The 21,946-nt window shown below is 38.9% G+C and overlaps 1 protein-coding gene across 3 annotated transcripts in view; it reads right to left on the bottom strand.

Annotated features, from left to right (window-relative positions):
* The window catches only part of dagla (diacylglycerol lipase, alpha), a 52,259-nt gene extending 36,113 nt beyond the window's left edge, over positions 1-16,146 (bottom strand). For 2 of the 3 annotated variants that reach the window (XM_084716395.1, XM_084716403.1), the window contains exon 1: positions 15,189-16,145. The gene's annotated coding sequence lies outside the window, so the exon portion shown is untranslated. Of the gene's footprint in view, positions 1-15,188 lie in introns of all 3 variants that reach the window. The other variant, XM_084716409.1, reaches the window with a different exon arrangement.
* Between the last annotated feature and the right edge of the window lie 5,800 nt (positions 16,147-21,946).

Here is a 21,946-nt window from a genome sequence, read left to right as displayed (position 1 = left end):
GATACTTCAGATTATTTAAAGAGGAGTTAAATGATGTACTTATCCATAGACAGTGTATTATCCACAGCAGATGCCAGTTGTCACATCTCCAGAAGCAGATACACTTAAACGGGTATAGATTTGGTTAGAGTTTTTAGATGGGCTTTTTGTAGGTACATTGGTTAGCTTCATTCAGGGTCTGACATTAATAGTTGCACGAGTGCCCAGGGCAACTAAAAATAACCGGCAGGCTGGGGCGGTCCTATAGCTCAGTTGGTAGAGCGTCCATCCCATGTACTGAGGCTGTCAGTCCTCTGCAGCAGCCGCTGGTTCGACTCCCACCTGCGGTCCTTTGCTGCGTGTCATCCCCCCTCTCTGCACCCTGTTTCCTGTCTGCTCTTCAACTGTCCTGTCCAATAAAGGCAAAAAAGCCCAAAAACATATCTAAAATAAATAAATAAATAACCGGCAGGCAAGCAAAACCTGCCCAGACATGTCCGATCAGGCAAGCACTGACTCAGACCATTTTTTTGTTATCATCATTGTTTTTCTGGAGCCCCGGAGTGGCCAGGTACAACAAGCCGCTGCTGCCATTGACTGAGTGTCTCTGCTGACGTGCAGACGTCAGACGTTCATTCAAACATCATGGCAGAAGGCTCACAGCCAAAGTCGGCTAAATTAGTTTATGAAACAGAAAAGAGATGCAGAACGTTTCTCCCTTCGTGGAAAGAAATATATATGTGGGTGGAGTACGATGTTACAATACAGGCTATGTACTGCACTGTCTGCAGAGAGTTCCCGGCTAAAACCGATAAAAATGGATAATTTTCCGCAACAGCATTAAACAGGTGGCTCACCTTTTCAGAGAGGCCACGGAGGGTGTAACTGTTTAATTACTGTGAAACAGCACTTAAATATTTCACTGATCTGACTGAGCCGACTCATCTGTACAAATTCCCATTTAAATATAATATTGAGTTGAGTTTGAAGTTTACTTAACATGTTAAAATAATACAAAAAAAAAGAAAAACAGTGCATTTATGACAAATAATGAACATAATATTGTTCATGTTCACTAGGGGTAAAAGGAGTTAAAAAAAGAAAAAAATTTCTAGTCCTACCCCCGCTGTTCTTTACAATTTCTTTATCTCTTTTATCCTGTCTTTGTTGGCTATAACATAGCTAATAAATACTACTCTCTGAAGAAAGAAGTGTGGTATAGTGTTTTTTTTTTTTTTACAGTCATCAGGCAATGGATTTTAGTTAGAAATACGTTGTGAGCAAAAGTATGCACCACACAGCCAGAAAAAGAAACTCCTAAGCAGGGCAAGTAGGAATTTAGATGGGGCAAGTAGATTTGAGAAGTACTTGCCCTGCAGGGGAAATAGGAAAGAACCTTAATGCTGGACCCTGGCTTCAATGCTGGTGCCCCTCTCTGCTTGTACAAACTGGGGGCACATCAGCCAGCAGTAGGAAAAACACTACCTATACACCCCCACTTCAAATAATCCGAACTATCCCTTTAATATTTATCCTATATGGCTACGCAGTTTTAAAATAATGCCAGAGGGTGAAAGAAACAAGCAAGTGTAAATGGGTTCATGTGAGTGAAGTCACCTCACAGCTACTTGTAAAATCATCTCATTTGGGTTGGAGTAAGATTAAAGAGGACAGTGGTGGGAGGGAGGGAAGATAGAAAGAGGGGGGGAAAGAAAAAAAAAGGAACATCTGAAACTCCCCAAATCTCATTTAGGCCAAAACAATCAGGCCGGCGAAATCAAGCAGATCTCTTCAATGTAGAAGGCGTGCACTAGACCGCCAGGGACACTGTTATCAGCACTCTCCTCCAGGCCTGTTGTTAGGATATGGCTTAAACTCCCAGCAGAGACCTCAACAGTGGAAAAACATTATGACATAATTATAAAGTAAAAAGGATTAGAGAGTATGACCTTGTTGTAGTGGAAAGAGTAAAGTTTTTATAAGTAAAAGAAAAAAGGTCCAATTACACGGTGCCAGTTCCTTCTGTCTATCCATGCATGCATACATCCATCCATCCTCTCTAGAGTGTTTATCCCAGTCAGGGTCACAAGGGATGGAGCCTATCCCAGCATGCAGTGGGTGATTTAATGTTTCCAAATTAAGTTTTTTGTGGCACTGCAAACTGGCTTGTGGTTATCTGTTGCCATAATACCCAATATAAACCACTACTGCCTAAATAAGAGATGGTTTTGGCTTTTTTTTTTTTTTTTATTTTAGCTTATGCTACCTCATACTGCATTAAGTCTTTAATGTGGAATGATCCATCCAATATAACACACCACTGCTAACAAGACTGCACTATGTAAACATAAAATCAATTCATTTATGAGCTCACCATTACCAGGCTTAAAATAGTACGGAAATTAAGAAAAGGCGACTGAAATCTGTCAAGTCATTCGTACCACTGCTTTCATGGAATAAGGACATTTTGACTCTATAAACTATTTTACATTTCTCTATTATTTTGACTGCTCTTTTGATTACAGTCTACTCTTTTCAATGTTAAAAATTCATGAAGATGCCTGTCAGTATTACCCAGAGCCCACAGTGACGCCTTGTTTGTTTTGTCCGACCAACAGTTCAAAGATATGCTCTCTACATATGAAACAGAAAAAGGCAGCAAATCCTCATTTGTGAGAAGCTACAGCCACAGAATATTTACCATTTTTGCTTGATGAACTAGAAAGATGCATGGTATGGATTTTTTCAGCTGATTCGATAACTGATAATTACCTGCTCCTCATAGCTGATACTGATATGAAAACCAATAATTTAATATTTTTGTAATTTAGAAATAAGTTCATATAACCTGTAGTTTATTTAAACCTGAGAAGAAGTAAGGCTAAAATGACATGAGCAAAGATGGATGATTTAATATTCCATGATCTGACCGAACCAAATCTAACTACCATCACTGTGACAACAAAAACAAAGAACAGTTTATTCTGTTTATTTACTTTATCTAGATAAGCACAAAGTATCAAAAACTTCACAAGTACACTTTTTGCTTTTATAGAACATTTTGCTTAAGAACTCAAATGAAAAGCTTTGACACAATGTCTCGAATCACATGTTGTTATAGCTGATATTTGTTGGCTGCAATTTCACCATCAGAATAATATAAATTTCACATTATCAACCAATAATATGTGTTGATATTTATTGTGCATTCCTAACTGATATTGACCAAACTGATCAAAATTGTGGATTCAATTTCTGTTGATTGTCTAACCGATTTATCAACCAATCAATTCAGCAGTTATGATCCGTGAAGCACTTTATAATTGTTTTTAGACAAGCATTGTAATTGGCATCATTACCAGTTGTTTTTGGAGCTCTGCAATCGTTAACCATCACTTTTTTTTGTTAATGCCGTCTCATAAATCATTTTAAACACAACCATGAGCATGCCGGACTATGTTTTATTCATTCAGGTTGTATTCTCACTTTCCAGGCCTCTGTCAGGCAACAACAGTAACCACAGATTCTGGGGTCAATCAATATTTCCGATTGATCTCCTCAGAACCTCAGGAACGATCAATGTGCTAACAACACCTTAGAAAAGAGTCACTTTAACCATCTGGGTACTATCCAAATGCAGCTGCACAAGACTTGGAAAAGTACAGCTGTGACTAGTCCTCAAGAGCAAATCTGAATTTTCACTTTCTGCTGAGACACTTTTAATTGAACCTTGCCTTTTTTGTACAGCCAAAACCTTACAGTAGAGAGCACAGTAACCCAGTGGTCTTAGTACAGGCAATCTATCAAGCTGCACAGTGACATACACAAATTCCAACCTATTACTCTTGTAATCAGTGTTGTGTACAACTAATCAGCAGTGACCTCTGTTGAGATCAGCTCTGCCGGCCTCATTTCATGGAAGAAGACTCTGGCCATCAGTACACGTCTCCACCCGCCATCCTCACTAATAGCAGCAGCCTCCTCAAGGGCTTTCCCATCCATCAGCCCAGGAGATGTTAGCCTATTAGTGGTGCTGTTTAGTTTCCACTGTAGGCATTAGCAGAGGCACTTAGACTTTTTTCACTAATTCTAACAGATCATACTCACATTAACTGTGTAGATATTTTTATAAGATACTTCAGAAAACTGCATATCTTTAGAAAATAAAGACATGCAGTGTGATATGAGCAAATTAGGCTTTAGAGTGTGAAATAACACATTGCTTTGCAAATATAGCAAATCTTCTATCAATGCTATATAAAAAAGACCAATAGACCACACAAATGCTACCAAATATATCTAAATATGATTACAGTTTATCTTTTCTGCTCAATAATTATCTTTCAAAAAACACACATAAAATGTTACAATGTTAAGGCTTCACTGGACACAAATAAAAAGGGTAAATAACAACAACATATTAATTATTTCAAAACCAGCATGCAGTAAAAATACATGCTTTTCAAGAGACTCAGCTAACTGATGTTACTTTCACAGCATGCATCCATTTCACTCAAAAGGCCATAATTATCAGTAGTTCAAGCCACACCTGAACATTTCATTTAATTGTGACCAAACTCAAAGCGTCCAAGCAACATGACAAGCAGCTGGCCAAAAAGAGCGAGAAAATGGAGAGGGGGTAAAAATCCATAACACAGGATGCGTCACATCACAGCACATTTAGAAAAGTTTAGTTTAAATATAGACACCTCGATGTGATATTTCCACTTTACAAGGCAGAGTCTACATGAGCCACGGTTACTATAGAGATCTTGTGGGGAAAAAATTCAAAAGTAAGTCATTTGGATTGAAATTGAATGCCAAACACTGTGAGCTGGCATTTTTGGCAACTTTTTATGTGCAGACATTCTGTGGGTTAATAGATTTTTTTAATGACTTTTGTTTCATGCAACCATTTCCTGTCCTACATCCTCTGACACAAATTGTATTTGTGTTTTTTTATACTGTGATTGGACATGTGCTCACTAATCAATCAATTTGAGCAGCTGTGGGAAGGACCCTGAACATTAAAATTCAGTACATTAACTGTTTTTCTAACTCTTAAAGTCAAAAACTGATTGGTGAGAAACTGTGATGCCTGCATACAGACACCCTGAGCAAAGCAAGTCTTCATAGCCAGCATGGTTATTAATTGTAATTAGGGATTTGACAGCAACTTAAATATGCTTTGATCATATAATTAAAGTGATAACCTCCATGATTTTCTTAATGCACAGTCAAGATAAAAGCAAATGCCAAGCCAATCGCTTATTGACATTGAGGGAATAGTAGAGAAACATCCTAATATCATTACTGAGGTGAGATTTCAACCTCCTCTCAAGCACTAAATCAGTAGTTGAAACCAGTACACTCCAAACACCCTCCTGTGTTTGTAACCTGAGATCAAAAGAGCTCCTAAATGTCTAAAGTCTGACCTTTAGGGCAACTCTACTACACAGACAACTCCAGGCTGAGCTGCAGTCCCCGACTCTGCTCTGATAGTGCTTTCTGCATATGGCATGAGTCATGCACACTCTTGACTCGCATCCTGAGTTAGTGACTCTGTCTGAATCCAAAATGACATGTGTTTTGTGAAAAGACTGTGACATATTCCTGCATGTGAGCAATGCTTTTGTGCTGCACACAGCGTGCTACTGTGTGCCAGGCCCGGGCCTGTACCCACGTGATGCAACAACAATGATGTAACAACAATGACAGGGCTCCCCGTCCGTCATTATGGCTTTGTCTTCAACATAGACTTATTGAAAGAAACATGAGCACAGGCATGCAGCACGGCATCCAAAATGTTATACTGAGGATGATTGCTTTTGAACTGTCTGATGCATCTCCTACACACTGTATAACCGAGTAATATAATCTTTTTAATATCCACAATAGTCTTGTATTTACTTACAACGAGCCTATATGTGTTTAAAAAACCTGTCTGTCCTCCTATCTCTTCATTCAGTTGGTGTATACTCATATCCACCAATGCTAATAAAAGTAAAAACTCCCCTTATCTCACTGTTCAGAAGATGGCACACAGCACTGTCAGTATATCATAACATTAATCCTGAGCTAGATACAGAAGCTGGACTCAAATCTAAAACCTGCACAACAAACTGAAGTCCCATCTGAACTCAACATTGTTGTAGATTCCTTGTTTTACAGACCCCAGGTTGATCTGGTATGACTGGCAGCAGGTGTTTTTAGTATCCCACTCTTCCATCTCACTTGAGGCCAGTATGCTGCAGCAACACCAACAGCCTGTTGGTTACAGCCTCTTAATTTTTCCATTACATTTTCTCCCCGAGAAACCTCTAACAAAACTGTAGCCAATCTCAAATAAAGGAGGATTTATTTTGTGTAGCAAACATAACCACACACGCTGGAGAAAGAAAACTGGTCTGAAAACAAACATGAGAAAATTTGATCTATTATAATAACAGAGATATAATTCCCAGGTCTTACAGGTGATTAAATTAAACTGAATATGAAAAGGCAGGTCTATCTTAATAGAAGTAGCACTTTAACTGATCAGTTCAAACATAAACCTTATCACAGAGCACCTTTCAAAGTGATAATCCAACCATAATCTGCAGTATATTTTGAGTGTCAGTCACCCTCTGTAGGCTTCAAAGGTCGTTGTACAAAGGTCATTGTTTCACCCTAAAGTTGATTTCTGTCAGTTACAATGGATTCCAGCAGTGTTCAGTGTTTGATTTTGAAAAAAGTCAACACCAAAATTTCAACATAAATATCTTGAAAACATCCAGAATTATCTCCTGTATAAAACTGTATAAATACACACCTTTTGCATCACATTACTGTTGTTCAAAGCTCTGAAGCTGTGCGAAAAGTATTCAACCATATCACAACTCTTAAGATTACGCACCATACTGATGACATACATGGACAAAGGAGAAGTAGATTATGCTGTAATGGTGGCTTGCTGATGATATGACAAAAGTAGTAGAAGCAGTAGCTGACTTTTGGCTCTCCTTGTACTCTGATGAAATGAGTTGGTTGCATTGCTCCCTTTGTTGTTGTCTTCTTGCACTTTTACACTGTGATGTACATCTGATCTTTAGTAATAAAACCACTTCCACTCTACTGAAATTGCTCCCCTTTCAGAAACTCCTCCATCAAGGAGCTGACAGCAAAGTTACTTTTGCTTTCAGCCATGCTTGTTGCTGCTGTGTGATGTCATTATGTCAACAAGTTAGAATATTGCCATCATCACAATATGATTTTTTAAAATCACATAAAAATGATGCTTATATTATTGTGGACAATATGACATGGTGCACTTCTAGTCACCAGTGGGATCCATTTATCTAACAGGCACCTTTCAGACTATAGAGGAAGACTTTTTGATGCTCAAAAGACGGTAGAACATCACTTCAAGAAACTTTGTGTTTATTCTTGATTCAGCCACCAACAAACAACAAGTGTTTTTTTTTGCAGGGAAGCACTGCCAGAGCAGCACTGCGTTCTGTATTTTGCAGCACTTGACTATACCAACATGAAACATTGTTCCCCTTTTGCTTTGTCAAGTGGGTGATACTACTGGATGCCCTTCTAAATCTGTGTGTGTTTTCGTGGGTGTCTATCCAAATTTGGGATGCTCTGCTCTGATGCACTGAACACTGAACTCTGAAGATAGGCCTGCGTTTCCTTTGGTGTGCTTTGCAAAAAAAAAAAAAAAAAAAAAATCACATTTCTTCAAACTTCTTCGGTAATGACATTGTTTTGACAGAACATTTCACAAACATTTATTCAATTCCTGAAGGGCATTCCCTGGTAAATAGATCTGTAATGATTAGTTAGTTAATCAATTAGTCACTCTAAAGAAACTTAGTTGCCAACTATTCAGATTAACGATTAATCTTTTCAGTCACTTTTTGAAGCAAAAATGTCAAACATTTGCTGGTTCTGGCTTTTTAACCGTAAGTATTTGCTACTTTTCTGTCATTTATCATAGTAAATGAAGAGTCTTTGAGTTTTGAACTGTTGGTGGACAAAAAAGCAATTTAAAGACATCACTTGCAGCTCTGGGAAACTGTGAGGAAAATTTTTAAGTTGTTTTTTTCCATTTTATAGACTAAACCAACCACAACCCAGTTTCAAATCTAATCTATTACAGCCCACCCATACCTATAATCACAACTCTGATCAACACATGAGACCAACTGTACCAATGACGAGATATAAAACGTGTTCCAGTGTTATTTGGATGGCAACCAAACACGGTGTAACGCCTATTAAACTAGGTTTTGGTTTTTTTTAGGGATCTGTACTAAACAAAGATGTTTTCTTAAGTCTAGAGAAAGATGCATTGGCCAGGACACCTCTGGAGCGCCAGAATATTTAATTTAAAATGGTATTTTGCCATGTATTCCGCCTTTAACAAATACTGTGCATCCTGCAATTTGAAAATTGCAGTAGACTATATTAAAATAGATAAAATTTCTATTAATTGTTCAGCCCTACGAAGAAGAAGTACTTTTTACTACTATATTATATCAGCCTTTAGCCAACAAATGGAGTGGAAAAATCCTTGTGGTTTGTGGTTGTTCACGATTACAAGTGCCACTCTTCACACACACTGTGACTCTAAATGTCAGCATGAACTACAGCAGCATTCACTCACAGCACAATGGAGGGAAGCAGAGAATCTATGTAAACTAAGGTGTGTCCAACAAAAACACAGGTGAATACTCCAATTTTATTGCAGCATTTGAATACATCCTGGAACAGAATGGGCCTATATTTAGTTTGTGCAGCAAGCATGGATGTCCAGTGCTGATCCACTGACTTGGGTGCTTTTATTTGTTGAATGAAAAATTAATATCTTTTAAAGTAGCTGAGAGAATGTATTTTTTTACATTAACAGAGCAAGATCTTAAGTGTCATGCTGTCTGTGAGGGTGCGGCTTCAGTGGCACTTTTTTCCATGTGTTTGGAATAAAATTAAACTCAAATACTCAAAGTTCAACCAGGATTGACTTTTATCAACATCATGTGATCATTCACGGCATTATGTCAAATGTGTCAAAGGCTTATTCAACTACTGCACAATTAATTGGTGAACTATTATTAAACAGAAGCTCTCTGTGTGGGCACACATGTAATCACTTCCCTGTCCTGCAGGAAGTTTTGTATGGGATTAGAATCAATACGAATCAACAAAAAAAGAAGAAATATTTGCTTGGGGAAACTGTCTACAAGACAAAAAAACATGGTGAGGTTATGTGGGGTTGGCGCGACTGCAGCACAGTCCCAAATCTCTCCGTCTCCTGCTCTCTGTCATACATCCATCTGTTCCCGTCTCTCTCTTTTTCTGCCTGGGTCAGTGTTACACTCGGCTCAGATCAAGATTGTCTCCAGCATTTGTCACATCCTTGGCTCTGCTCCTGCATGCTGTCGCTAATGATCCTGTCTCACTACAGCGGTTTTCTGTCCATCCTCAAGAATCTCACCCTCTCCTCCTGTCTCCATCTCACCCTCTGCCTTTCTCATCTTCTGTCTTCCCATCCTCATGATGCTCTCTCCTTCTTCTTCTCCTTCTACCCACACACTCATTCAGTATTCATATTTTAGAGGACATTTATGAGCATGAGCATGAAACCGAGCGTGTGCATCTGCACCATTTTCGGTGCAGAGGAAACCTACATTTTCTCCTCGAGCCTTCCCCTGTCCCCCTCCTCTTCCTTATCTAGCTAATCCAGATTCTGGTTTTGGTTTCGTGTTGCTCATCTTTTTTTAGACTGAAAGCCATGTGCCACTCACTCCTACTCTCCCTCTGCCTCTTTCTCCATCTTTTTCTCCCACTGCCACCCACTCAATCCCTTTCACCTCTTCCCACTCCATTTTCTCTTCTTTCAGTTGATGTGATAGTATGTGCACTGCAGATTGCATGTGTGTGTTTGTGTATACATGAATGTTTTTTTGTGTTGAGGTGGTAACATATGTGCTCTGCCAACCTGTCTGTGGCTTTCTGCCACAAACCATGCACAGATCTCTATCTGGTCAGGTACTGAGAATAACTGCAGCAGTTTTGTCCATGCAACACACTACTACAGCCATAGGTTTTCAGCAGAGTGCTGAATGTGCTGTGGTGCTTCAAAATTGGCGTTTTTCCACACACTTGTAATGAACAGCTTTCTATTAATGGCTTCGCTGCAGAATCACATGATTTCAGTTCTGCAGCTATAGATTTTTGCAATAGATGCAAGTCTGTCTGGCAGGGGGACACACTTGCTAAGCATCAGACCATCAATACTGCCTCATGGATGTTATACCACAGAGTGATGCCCGCCTCTATATGGCTTACTTGCCCCAGGATGCACTGACACATTCAAAAAAAAGAGCAAGTGCACAGGTGCATGCTATGACATCTCCACAAGACAGTGAAGACTTTACATAAATCAATGTCTTGTACATGCACTGGATACAACAAAAGGTTATTAGCAACTGCAAACTCAAAAAATGTTAATCGCCTCATTATCTCTCAAAAACTTGCATTTTAAGCTCAGTGTCTGGACAAATGAACACAAATGAATCCAAATGTTCAGAATAAACTATTTTCTGTCTGTTTCAAAGAAATAATCTATTATCAAAACACTGCTTTCCAATACTTGTTTTACACAAGTAAATTGTTCTGCACACAGACAACAACATTAACTCTCAAGGGCCTGTGGCATTATACTTACAAACTACGAAAGTATCTTATTATGTCTGGGTTCATTATCTCAGACAAAGGATTCAATTTATGACTGAGCTGATTACTCAAAATTTGACAAAAAGTGTCAAGTTTCACTCAAATCACTGCTCAGTTTAGCTGATATGTGTAAATACGGTACATCAATTAATGGAAGGAGTTTCCCTAAATGAGTGAGTAACAGTATCTTGTCCATTTTTATCTCACAAGTACTCACCTACACATCATCACGACATGACACGACAATGCAGATGGGTGTTGAGATTATACATGCCTGCCTACAGCTTTTGCTACCAAACGTATGTCAATCATTAGTCTATAGACTGCTAATTATTCACTCCTTTTACATGGTGTTTGTTACAGCACAGGAGTACTTCTACTATATATCAACATGGGTTATTGTTGCTTCATATACACAAAACAGGCATGGAATTTAAATTTATACCATGGTTAATGAAAATAGTGTTGGATGTATGTTATTTCCAGATACTCGCATTACCCTGATATAGTGTCATATTGTTCAAAATAAATAAAAAACTAGCGGCAAATCCTAAATGCTTACCATATATTTTAACAAAAAGCTTTAAGTCTTTCATAGCAGCATAAACTAAGTGAAGAAGGGGAACGCTGAGAACAAAATGAAGAAGATGAAAAATTCACAGAGAAAACTTAACAAAAAGGCACTAAATGTTGACAGGAGAAGAGAAACTGATCAAAGTACAAGAGAAACATGAAAAACACATCAAACAGCATAGGTAGTTATATCCCACAGGACTTCCTTCTGTTTAAAGGAATGACTGCACATCTGCAGAATAATTTTACCTAAATCTTTGGTCGTAGTATAGTTGTATTATATTTTCATCCAAGGGGAAAAATAACATGCTTTAGGTGTTTCTTAAACACTGCATTATACCTTGTCCTATAGGAACACTTATCACAGTACACTTGATCCAAACTCTAACCATCCCTGATTTACACATACAACAGGACTTCATGCATCTATTTAAGGTTGCTTCCCAAAATGCAAAAATTTGAGAAATAAGTAATAATTTCTGCAAAATTCTGCAAAAGCTAAATTTGAACTATATCATAAATGACCAGATTTGAACCCATTGTTGTTGACAGGTGTTACAGCAGGACCAAAACAATCAAATAGCACAAAATTACACTGTTCACTATCATTTTATCCCAAAGCAGTGTAGTTCCTTAACTATCTGTAAACACCCAAACAGCAGCTACATCAAATAATCTAAAATAATTTGTCAATATTAAAGCAGAGGAGCCAGTTTTCTGGTACATAGGGCTACAGGATATGTTAAAAAAAAAACAAAAAAAACATTGCAATTATTTTGACAAATATTGTAATTCACAGTTAGTGGCAATGATCAATTTCCATCACAATTTTGATTTTAACAGAAAATAAAAATAAAATCATCATGATGTGACATTTGTTGGGGTCTGTACCAAACAAATGTGTTTACTTATATTTGCAGGGCAGCACATCTCTGCAGCCCTACAGTACTTCAGTATAAATGCTGTTCTGTACTATGTCTTTCATTTATCACAAACAATCTATCTATCAATCACAATCTGCAGCTTCTGTGATTTGGATATTGCACTTGGTCATATTGCGATTCTGATAATATTTCGATTAACTGTGCAGCCCTCGTCACACACAAGGCTTTGGAAAACAGAGAGACAACATAGTGCATCTGCCAGGTCTCCCTGGAGGCAGTTGGTTTGCAGTAGGGTGGAAGCCTACAGGGATCCCAGAGAAAGTGTAAACACTGGTGTTGACAGCCTTACATGGCTGGGCTTGGATTGATTTTCTATTTAAATGTGATTAAATATGTATTGTATAAGCTTGTCTATACTTGGTAGGCTTAAGGGAGGGACAGTCACAGGACGCAGTGTAGATATCAGTATAAAATAAGAAAGATGTAATAAGTAAAAGCTGGGATAAAGTCCAGTACTCAACTGTGTGCCATAAACACTCAGTGCCTCCGCTCACAACAAACTTATCTGGTGCCTTGCCATAAAACAGGAAACTACAACAGGTCTAGAGACTACAGTATGTGTAATGACTAACATTTCACACTTTTTCCTCATTCTTCTTACCTGAAGTCCTGTCTTGTTTTGCTCAAATAAATCTCTCTTACTGAACACTGAAATACATTATTATTTTCCAAAGCCCTTGGAGGTGTTCATATATGCTGAAACACTGCTTGCTGAAGGCATTTGCACTTTGAGTGGTGGCGTGAGCAAAATGACAATAGAGAAAAACAGTAGCCACAACTGGGAGTCGTGAGAAAAGCAGGGCCAAAATTATCAGTGAAATATTCTCAGTGTGAATGATAAAGAGGTGTGACATTCCCCTTACTGTCGCTGTGCCAGGTCCTTTTTTTAAACAAAGGGAAGCATGTCATCATCTACTGCTCAACCAAAAGCAAAGAGTCTGGATAATCCATATACTGGTGGATTGATCATTTTAGGTCAGGGCAATATATCTACCGATATCGTGACATGAGAATAGATATTGTCTTAGATTTTGGAAAATTTTACATTCCTGGTTTTAAAGGCTGTACTAGGATTCAAGGATTCAAGGATTCAAGGTACTTTATTGTCATACCAGCTCACCTTTACAGTTAGGTAAATTTACAGCTATAGTAAAGTGACGTAATTTTCTGAACTTACCAGACTGTTCTAGTGGTTCTATTATTTGCATTTGTGCACTTGGTTACTAGTAGAGCCTGACCAATATTACCCGCCAGATATTGGCCCATCACAGCTATATCAGTCTATATTGGTATCAGTATATAGGTTGTCTGAATTACACAATAAAAAGCCTCTTTCTTTTTACAGAATAAAATGCAGATTGTTTTTTTTTTTTTCATTTTTAGCATTAGAGGCAGCAATTCATATATATTTGATTGTTTTTCTTAGTTCAAGTGTAATTTAATATATATGGAATTTCTTCTATTTGTGTATTTTTATCTATAGTTATTTAGAATGATTAAAAATACTGGTGACACTTCATTTTACAAAGCCCTGATGTGTTTTGTATAGTGAAGTTTATTGTTGAACTATAAAATATCCTGCTTTCATAACATATCTTCATAATAAGTGTTTGACAAGCACAGCTGATATGTCAATATTAGAATTTTTTTACTCCCTAATATCGGCATAGGCCCCAAAAATCCAATACACGGCCTCTACTATATAAGTAGAAAAATAGGTCAACACCAATACTGGTCAGTTATAGAGCCAGATAGATATGTCGGACTATATTATTGACCTAGCACAGCTATGTCAGCCTATATCGGTATTGTCGTTCATGTCTGCTAATGCAGATTTGTTCCCTTTTCCTGTGTTATACATAGGACAACCATGTGTTTCTGTGTCCTGATGTCATATTGGGAAAATAAATAAGGGTTAATATAATGATATGTGATTGTTTTTACTCTCCAAAATGATCATCATTGGCCAAAAACTCCAGTATCGGCTGGGCTCTACTGAATAGCCAAAAAAAAATATGTCAGTGCCAATATTCGTCATTTATAGGGCTAGACAGTTATACTGGTTGGATGATATTATTGGTCTAGCACATCTATATTGGTCTGTAATAGAATATATGTTATTATTATGTCTGATATTTTTTTTTCCAAAACATAAAGCAGATTTTTTTTCATTTGTTTAGTTTTACAGGCAGCATTTAATACGGGCAAATAATCTTTTTTTTAGATGTTCTATATGTATTTTGTTTTTATATAATTGTTAAAAAAAATAGTAAAAGTTTACTGTGTCAGTACACTGATGTCATTTTGGACAATTGAGTTTCTTCATTAAAAGAAAATATCCCAGTTTGATTCCATATTTTTGTCATATATTTTTGATTTGACAGATTACGGCAAAAACTTGTGTATATGTATATACTTTATATTCTGTAAAAATAATAGCAGCTGATATATTAATATCAGATTTTTTCTACTCAATATTGGTATCAGCCCCAAAAATTCGGCATTGGTCGGGCTCTAGCAATTTAGATACTTCGACTGAAGAGTTTGGGGTACTGACAGTTTACACTAGGCCAAGAAACTGTCACATCACTTTGGACTCTTGTAACTTGTGATTGGCATCTGTACTCATTTTTGGCATTTTATACAGTAAACTGACCGTAAAATAACTGACAAATGTACAAAAACTCAAGCAGCGAGACTATAGTGAGCTGCAGCCCTGCGTGTTTATATGTGCAACAGCATCAAAATGTATGATTCCAACAAGTCGATTAGCAGCAGCTGCAGTAGTGTCTAATCTCATTTAAATCAGGACAGCTGCTTAAGGTGGCATCTTGCGGGCCTAGCTAATGTTGATGAGGCCTAAGAAATGTGTCTCAAAGCAGCAGTAAAACATGCCGGGTCACACTGTCCGCTGCCCTGCATGTGCACTCAGCTGAAGGCAGGTAGTCAGATTGTCAGTCAGCTGCTCACCTGAATTTTGACGATGCCTTGCCAAGACCCACTGCATCGGTTCTGCTCGCTCTCCCATATCCTCCCGCCTCAGCCTCGCTGTCCCCGACACCGGCTCAGGGTTTGGGGGATGAATTCACAAAGTCTCACCGATAGAATTATAATAACCGTACAGACGTCATTACAACAGCAGGATGAATGAACCCAGAGACATCAAAGAGCCGGGGCTTCCTCGGTTATAAGCCGGGTGTCAGGCTAACCTGGTCCATGCCATCAAAGACCGTAATAATCAATCATACGGTCGTTTTTAAACCTCTACACACTGACGGCTCGGCTCTCCGCTTTAACTGCAACACGTCGTCGGCTGTGGCAGTTCACTGAGTGTGGCTCGGTTTCATGTCCCTCCGTCGGAGCTCGGCGTGATGGTTTCTTCCCACAGAAGATAACAGTGCCTCGGATTTGACGAACAAGACGATTCTCACACTGTAGTCAGTGGCTTGCGTGTGCCATCAGCCGGACAACTCCCGAACCCCGGCACGGTACGGATAGCAGCTAAAGGGAGGGAGCATTTCCCGAGAATCTGGCCAAACCCCTCGGACATTTCTCCCACAAAATACGTACAAATTCGCTATTCCCCTTCCGTGTTTGGCTGCGCAAATCCCATGCAATGATCTCTTTACGCGCACCTGACTCGGTTTTGTAAATGGCAGACCGCAGACACTTTGGAGATCCTGCGGAGAAAGGGCGCCACTGGTGGTTTGTGAATATCAAGGAATCAGCTACCGACTCAAAGAGAGCAGTGTTTTCCGAGAGGCTGCCGCTCCCCTCCGTGAAGTCACCCAGAAAGATCCCGAGGGGGGGGGGGTTATATTGTTGGTTCAGTTACTCTGTTCAGTTTGAAACAGTTGTCTGTTCTGGACGCCGTTGGTTTAAAGAAAAACGCCATTCGGTTATAGTAAAGGCAAAGCAAAACTGAAGCTGATTTGATTGGGTCTGGTTGTGGTAATGCGCATGCGCAGATTAGAAAATCAAAGTTCGTTACCACAGCGACGACACCGCGATGCAGGCAAAACTCGATTTGTGCGGCAAATAAACATGACGTTTTAAGCTGTATTTTATCAAAAACGTATACAAACATGTACTTAAAACTATCAGAAACATTACATTTAATGTGGCCATGTATACATATATATGGACAGGCTACCTTCAAAACAGACTTTCTTGTGACTGAAACCCCTAATTCTTTTAGTCGCCTTCAAAAAGTAACGCTTTATTAGCGAAACTCTTGCGAGATTTGGTCGTTTTGTTTCTTAACAGGGCACTTCGTGCTAAATGTTAGGTTTTATTGAAACACCAAGATTAAAGTTTATGTATGTTTATGGACAAAGAACACTTGGTTAGGGTTGGTTAAAGATTTTGGTTTGGGTTAAAATAATCATTCTCGCGAGATCTTTCGCGGCCCTGGGGTTCCCTTCTAGACACGACGCATTCTTAACTACGTTAACTTAATTGCATACGTTAACTAATTGGATATTAATTGACATTAAAGAACGAACGAGTCTTTTATACTGTCGAGCAAAACGTTTGAGATCTTTTTTGACAGGTTTAAGTTTCTTTTTAATGCTCTTTATTGTACAAAAGTGCAAAGACACCCAAGTGATATGATTTAGTCACACTAAAGTGAATAACATAACATATGAGCTAGAGGGCATTATTCGCAGATATAAATACATTAAACGAGGTGCACAAATCAACTGTCTTGATAACCGTCTTGTTTGGGGAGAAGAAAATAATATTCTTGTATTTCGTTTCGTTTTCGAATACGTTAAATAAATGTTTGGTATTATTAAATTTGTATTTGTGGATATGAAATTCTGAAAAGAGATTGATTAGATTCAGTTTTATCTGACTCACTCTGGCGGTGTCTTTTACGTCAACAAGTACGCATTTCACAGTGAGCGCCGTGCATTGCCGATTGCTATCTTGATATTACCATCATCTTTGGATCAACGTATACTGGGCGTGGATCCACGTCACGTCATAAAATATACACATAAAAATAGGTCTAGTGTCATCTGTCAAAAATGCAAGCAAACAAGCCACAGCTATGCCAGCAATTAATTAGAAATTAATGCATGACAAAAATCTCATCAAAACAGTTGGCCCCATACAGTCACAGAGATTTCTCACTTTCACACAGCCTGCTGCCAAGACTGCTGACCTCAGGGCTCGAGGTTATTGGGCAGGCATCTGTCAGCTGTCTGAAAATAGAGTCAAAGCAGCCTGAAGTTGGTGTGTTAATAAATACATATGAAATATTTGTATGAGGAAGCTATAATGTGTACATATATATATATATATATATATATATATATATGTATACATATATATATATATATATATATATATATATATATATATATATATATATATATATATATGTATACATGTATATATATATATATATATATATATATATATATATATATATATATATATACATATATGTATAGGAAGCTATGTATATATATACAAGCAGCTAGAGTCCTACCTGGCCTGCCCAGCTGATACCATGAATGTCCTGAAATCTTTCCCAGCAGTGTGCAATTTGTCACTGAAGCTCAACACACCCCTACCTGCCTCAGCTGCCTGCGAGAGGCTTTTTAGCACTGCAGGTCTGATTTTCAGACCCAAAAGGGCACAGCTTGATTCAAAGAACTTTGACAACCAGCTTCTGTTGAGGCTCAATAAAAGATTTTTGTAGTCTTGTAGAGATGAGTGAATTTCTAACAAAAGAAAAAAGACTTGATTAGACTTGACGTTTCTATGTTGTTTATAATGTTTCAAGTTCTGTTGCTGAAATGGAAAACTGATTTGCACATTGGAGTGAAGTAAGGTTGTCAGTACTTTGCCAGTTTTTCGATATTAAGTGTTTAAAACGATACAATTTCTGTTAAATGCAATATACATCAAGTATATTATTGAATATTGAGAGTACCAAAACTGTAAAAAATTATCCAGGTGGTCATGCAGGACATTTGTCCAGTTCAGTTTTTATTATTCTGTTGGACATTTGGCTTGCAGCAAAACTAGACTGTGTCCAGTGATTTTCTTTTATCTGTACCAGCACTGTGCTAGTTGTTAACAAAAGAGAAAAACTATCCTATTTTGTGAGCTTAGAAGTTATCAAAAGAGGCATCATTGAGGTTAAAAATTCATTTTTACTTTTTACTTTTGTACTTAAGTAAATTTCAGAACCTGTACTTTCTTACTTTTACTTGAGTAAAGGAGTTGAATCAGTACTTCTACTTTTACTTGAGGCTTTTTTTACACAAGTATCTGTACTTCTACTTAAGTAAAGAATGTGAGTATTTTTGCCACTGCTGCTTTTCATTTCGTTTTGTTTCGGTTCGGTTCGCTTCGTTTCGTTTCGGTTCGGTTTTGTTTGCCTGGTCAAAGAGTGACTCCCCTGATGAAGAAGTCAGTCAGAGGAAGCACATGATGACAGTGATGTCATCAGCGCTTACGTGTTTTGGTTGTTTGTTTGTTTTCGTTTCATTTTGTTTCGTTCCCGTCGGTTGGTTGGTTGGTTGGTTCCCTTTCATTTCGGTTCGCTTCATTTCGTTTCAGTTTTGTTGGTTTGTTTTCGTTTCGTTTCGTTTTGTTTTGTTCCCGTTGGTTGGTTCCCTTTCGTTTCGTTTCGGTTCGTTTCGGTCGGCTTCGCTTCGCTTCGTTTTGTTTCGGTTCGGTTTTGTTTGTTTTGTTTGGTAGTGTAGTGTTCATACCTCATAGCATGCTTGAGCTACTTGTTTTGTCCGTCGCCTAGCGTCTGCGGACAGTCCTCCTGCGTCTGCGCACAGTGGTGGACCTGCGGGTCCTTCGCCGTCTGCGAACTGGGCGGGAAGTCCGTGTGCGTCTGCGTGGCATGGTAAAACAATGACTCCCATGATGTCAGGGGGTCCTATTTATAAACTTTTGAGTGATGATGTCATCGATGATGTCATCATCATGACATTGTCATGACAACATGATTTATGGTCATCCCTCTGCTTTCTGTGATGTCACTGACGATGTCATTCAGAGTGACCGGCCTTTAATGTTTTTTTAAAAAGCTTTATTCAACAAAAGATGCACACAAAGCTCTACAGTACAGTGTTGCTTTTTAGGTAACGTCTCATTTTTGTCCCTCTACACTCACACAATCAAATTGGGCTGCATGTTGCCCAGTGATGAAAATAAGTTTGACACCACTGCTTTGATGGGTCTGGTCCAACATAGACTTCCATGATGTCACAATTTCTGAGAGAATTCAGTCAGAGGAAGCACATGATGACAGTGATGTCATCAGCTCTCATGTGTTTTGGTTGTTTGTTTGTTTTCGTTTTGTTTTGTTTCGTTTTTCGTTTCGTTTTGGTTTGTTCCCGTCGGTTGGTTGGTTGGTTCCCTTTCATTTCGGTTCGCTTCGTTTCGTTTCGGTTTTGTTTGTTTGTTTTCGTTTCGTTTCGTTTTGTTTTGTTCCCGTTGGTTGGTTCCCTTTCGTTTCGTTTCGTTTCGTTTTGTTTTGTTTCGTTTCGTTTCGTTTCGGTTGGCTTCGCTTCGCTTCGTTTTGTTTCGGTTCGGTTTTGTTTGTTTTGTTTGGTAGTGTAGTGTTCATAGCTCATAGCATGCTTGAGCTACTTGTTTTGTCCATCGCCTAGCGTCTGCGGACACTTCTCCGACGTCTGCGGACAGCGGTGGACCTGCGGGTCCTTCGCCGTCTGCGAACTGGGCGGGAATTCTGTCTGCGTCTGCGTGGCATGGTCAAACAATGACTCCCATGATGTCAGGGGGTCCTATTTATAAACTTTTGAGTGATGATGTCATCGATGATGTCATCATCATGACATTGTCATGACAACATGATTTATGGTCATCCCTCTGCTTTCTGTGATGTCACTGACGATGTCATTCAGAGTGACCGGCCTTTAATGTTTTTTTAAAAAGCTTTATTCAACAAAAGATGCACACAAAGCTCTACAGTACAGTGTTGCTTTTTAGGTAACGTCTCATTTTTGTCCCTCTACACTCACACAATCAAATTGGGCTGCATGTTGCCCAGTGATGAAAATAAGTTTGACACCACTGCTTTGATGGGTCTGGTCCAACATAGACTTCCATGATGTCACAATTTCTGAGAGAATTCAGTCAGAGGAAGCACATGATGACAGTGATGTCATCAGCTCTTATGTGTTTTGGTTGTTTGTTTGTTTTCGTTTTGTTTTGTTTCGTTTTTCGTTTCGTTTTGGTTTGTTCCCGTCGGTTGGTTGGTTGGTTCCCTTTCATTTCGGTTCGCTTCGTTTCGTTTCGGTTTTGTTTGTTTGTTTTCGTTTCGTTTCGTTTTGTTTTGTTCCCGTTGGTTGGTTCCCTTTCGTTTCGTTTCGTTTTGTTTTGTTTCGTTTCGTTTCGGTTCGCTTCGCTTCGTTTTGTTTCGGTTCGGTTTTGTTTGTTTTGTTTGGTAGTGTAGTGTTCATAGCTCATAGCATGCTTGAGCTACTTGTTTTGTCCATCGCCTAGCGTCTGCGGACACTTCTCCGACGTCTGCGGACAGCGGTGGACCTGCGGGTCCTTCGCCGTCTGCGAACTGGGCGGGAATTCTGTCTGCGTCTGCGTGGCATGGTAAAACAATGACTCCCATGATGTCAGGGGGTCCTATTTATAAACTTTTGAGTGATGATGTCATTGATGATGTCATCATCATGACATCGTCATGACAACATGATTTATGGTCATCCCTCTGCTTTCTGTGATGTCACTGACGATGTCATTCAGAGTGACCGGCCTTTAATGTTTTTTTAAAAAGCTTTATTCAACAAAAGATGCACACAAAGCTCTACAGTACAGTGTTGCTTTTTAGGTAACGTCTCATTTTTGTCCCTCTACACTCACACAATCAAATTGGGCTGCATGTTGCCCAGTGATGAAAATAAGTTTGACACCACTGCTTTGATGGGTCTGGTCCAACATAGACTTCCATGATGTCACAATTTCTGAGAGAATTCAGTCAGAGGAAGCACATGATGACAGTGATGTCATCAGCTCTTATGTGTTTTGGTTGTTTGTTTGTTTTCGTTTTGTTTTGTTTCGTTTTTCGTTTCGTTTTGGTTTGTTCCCGTCGGTTGGTTGGTTGGTTCCCTTTCATTTCGGTTCGCTTCGTTTCGTTTCGGTTTTGTTTGTTTGTTTTCGTTTCGTTTCGTTTTGTTTTGTTCCCGTTGGTTGGTTCCCTTTCGTTTCGTTTCGTTTCGTTTTGTTTTGTTTCGTTTCGTTTCGTTTCGGTTGGCTTCGCTTCGCTTCGTTTTGTTTCGGTTCGGTTTTGTTTGTTTTGTTTGGTAGTGTAGTGTTCATAGCTCATAACATGCTTGAGCTACTTGTTTTGTCCATCGCCTAGCGTCTGCGGACACTTCTCCGACGTCTGCGGACAGCGGTGGACCTGCGGGTCCTTCGCCGTCTGCGAACTGGGCGGGAATTCTGTCTGCGTCTGCGTGGCATGGTAAAACAATGACTCCCATGATGTCAGGGGGTCCTATTTATAAACTTTTGAGTGATGATGTCATTGATGATGTCATCATCATGACATCGTCATGACAACATGATTTATGGTCATCCCTCTGCTTTCTGTGATGTCACTGACGATGTCATTCAGAGTGACCGGCCTTTAATGTTTTTTTAAAAAGCTTTATTCAACAAAAGATGCACACAAAGCTCTACAGTACAGTGTTGCTTTTTAGGTAACGTCTCATTTT

The sequence above is a fragment of the Lutjanus erythropterus genome, chromosome 1, assembly GCF_056507025.1.
Source record: "Lutjanus erythropterus isolate fLutEry1 chromosome 1, fLutEry1.hap2, whole genome shotgun sequence".
Classification (NCBI taxonomy): domain Eukaryota; kingdom Metazoa; phylum Chordata; class Actinopteri; order Lutjaniformes; family Lutjanidae; genus Lutjanus; species Lutjanus erythropterus.
The sequence above is the reverse complement of the archived record's forward strand: the minus strand, read 5'-3'. Positions and strand labels throughout refer to the sequence as shown.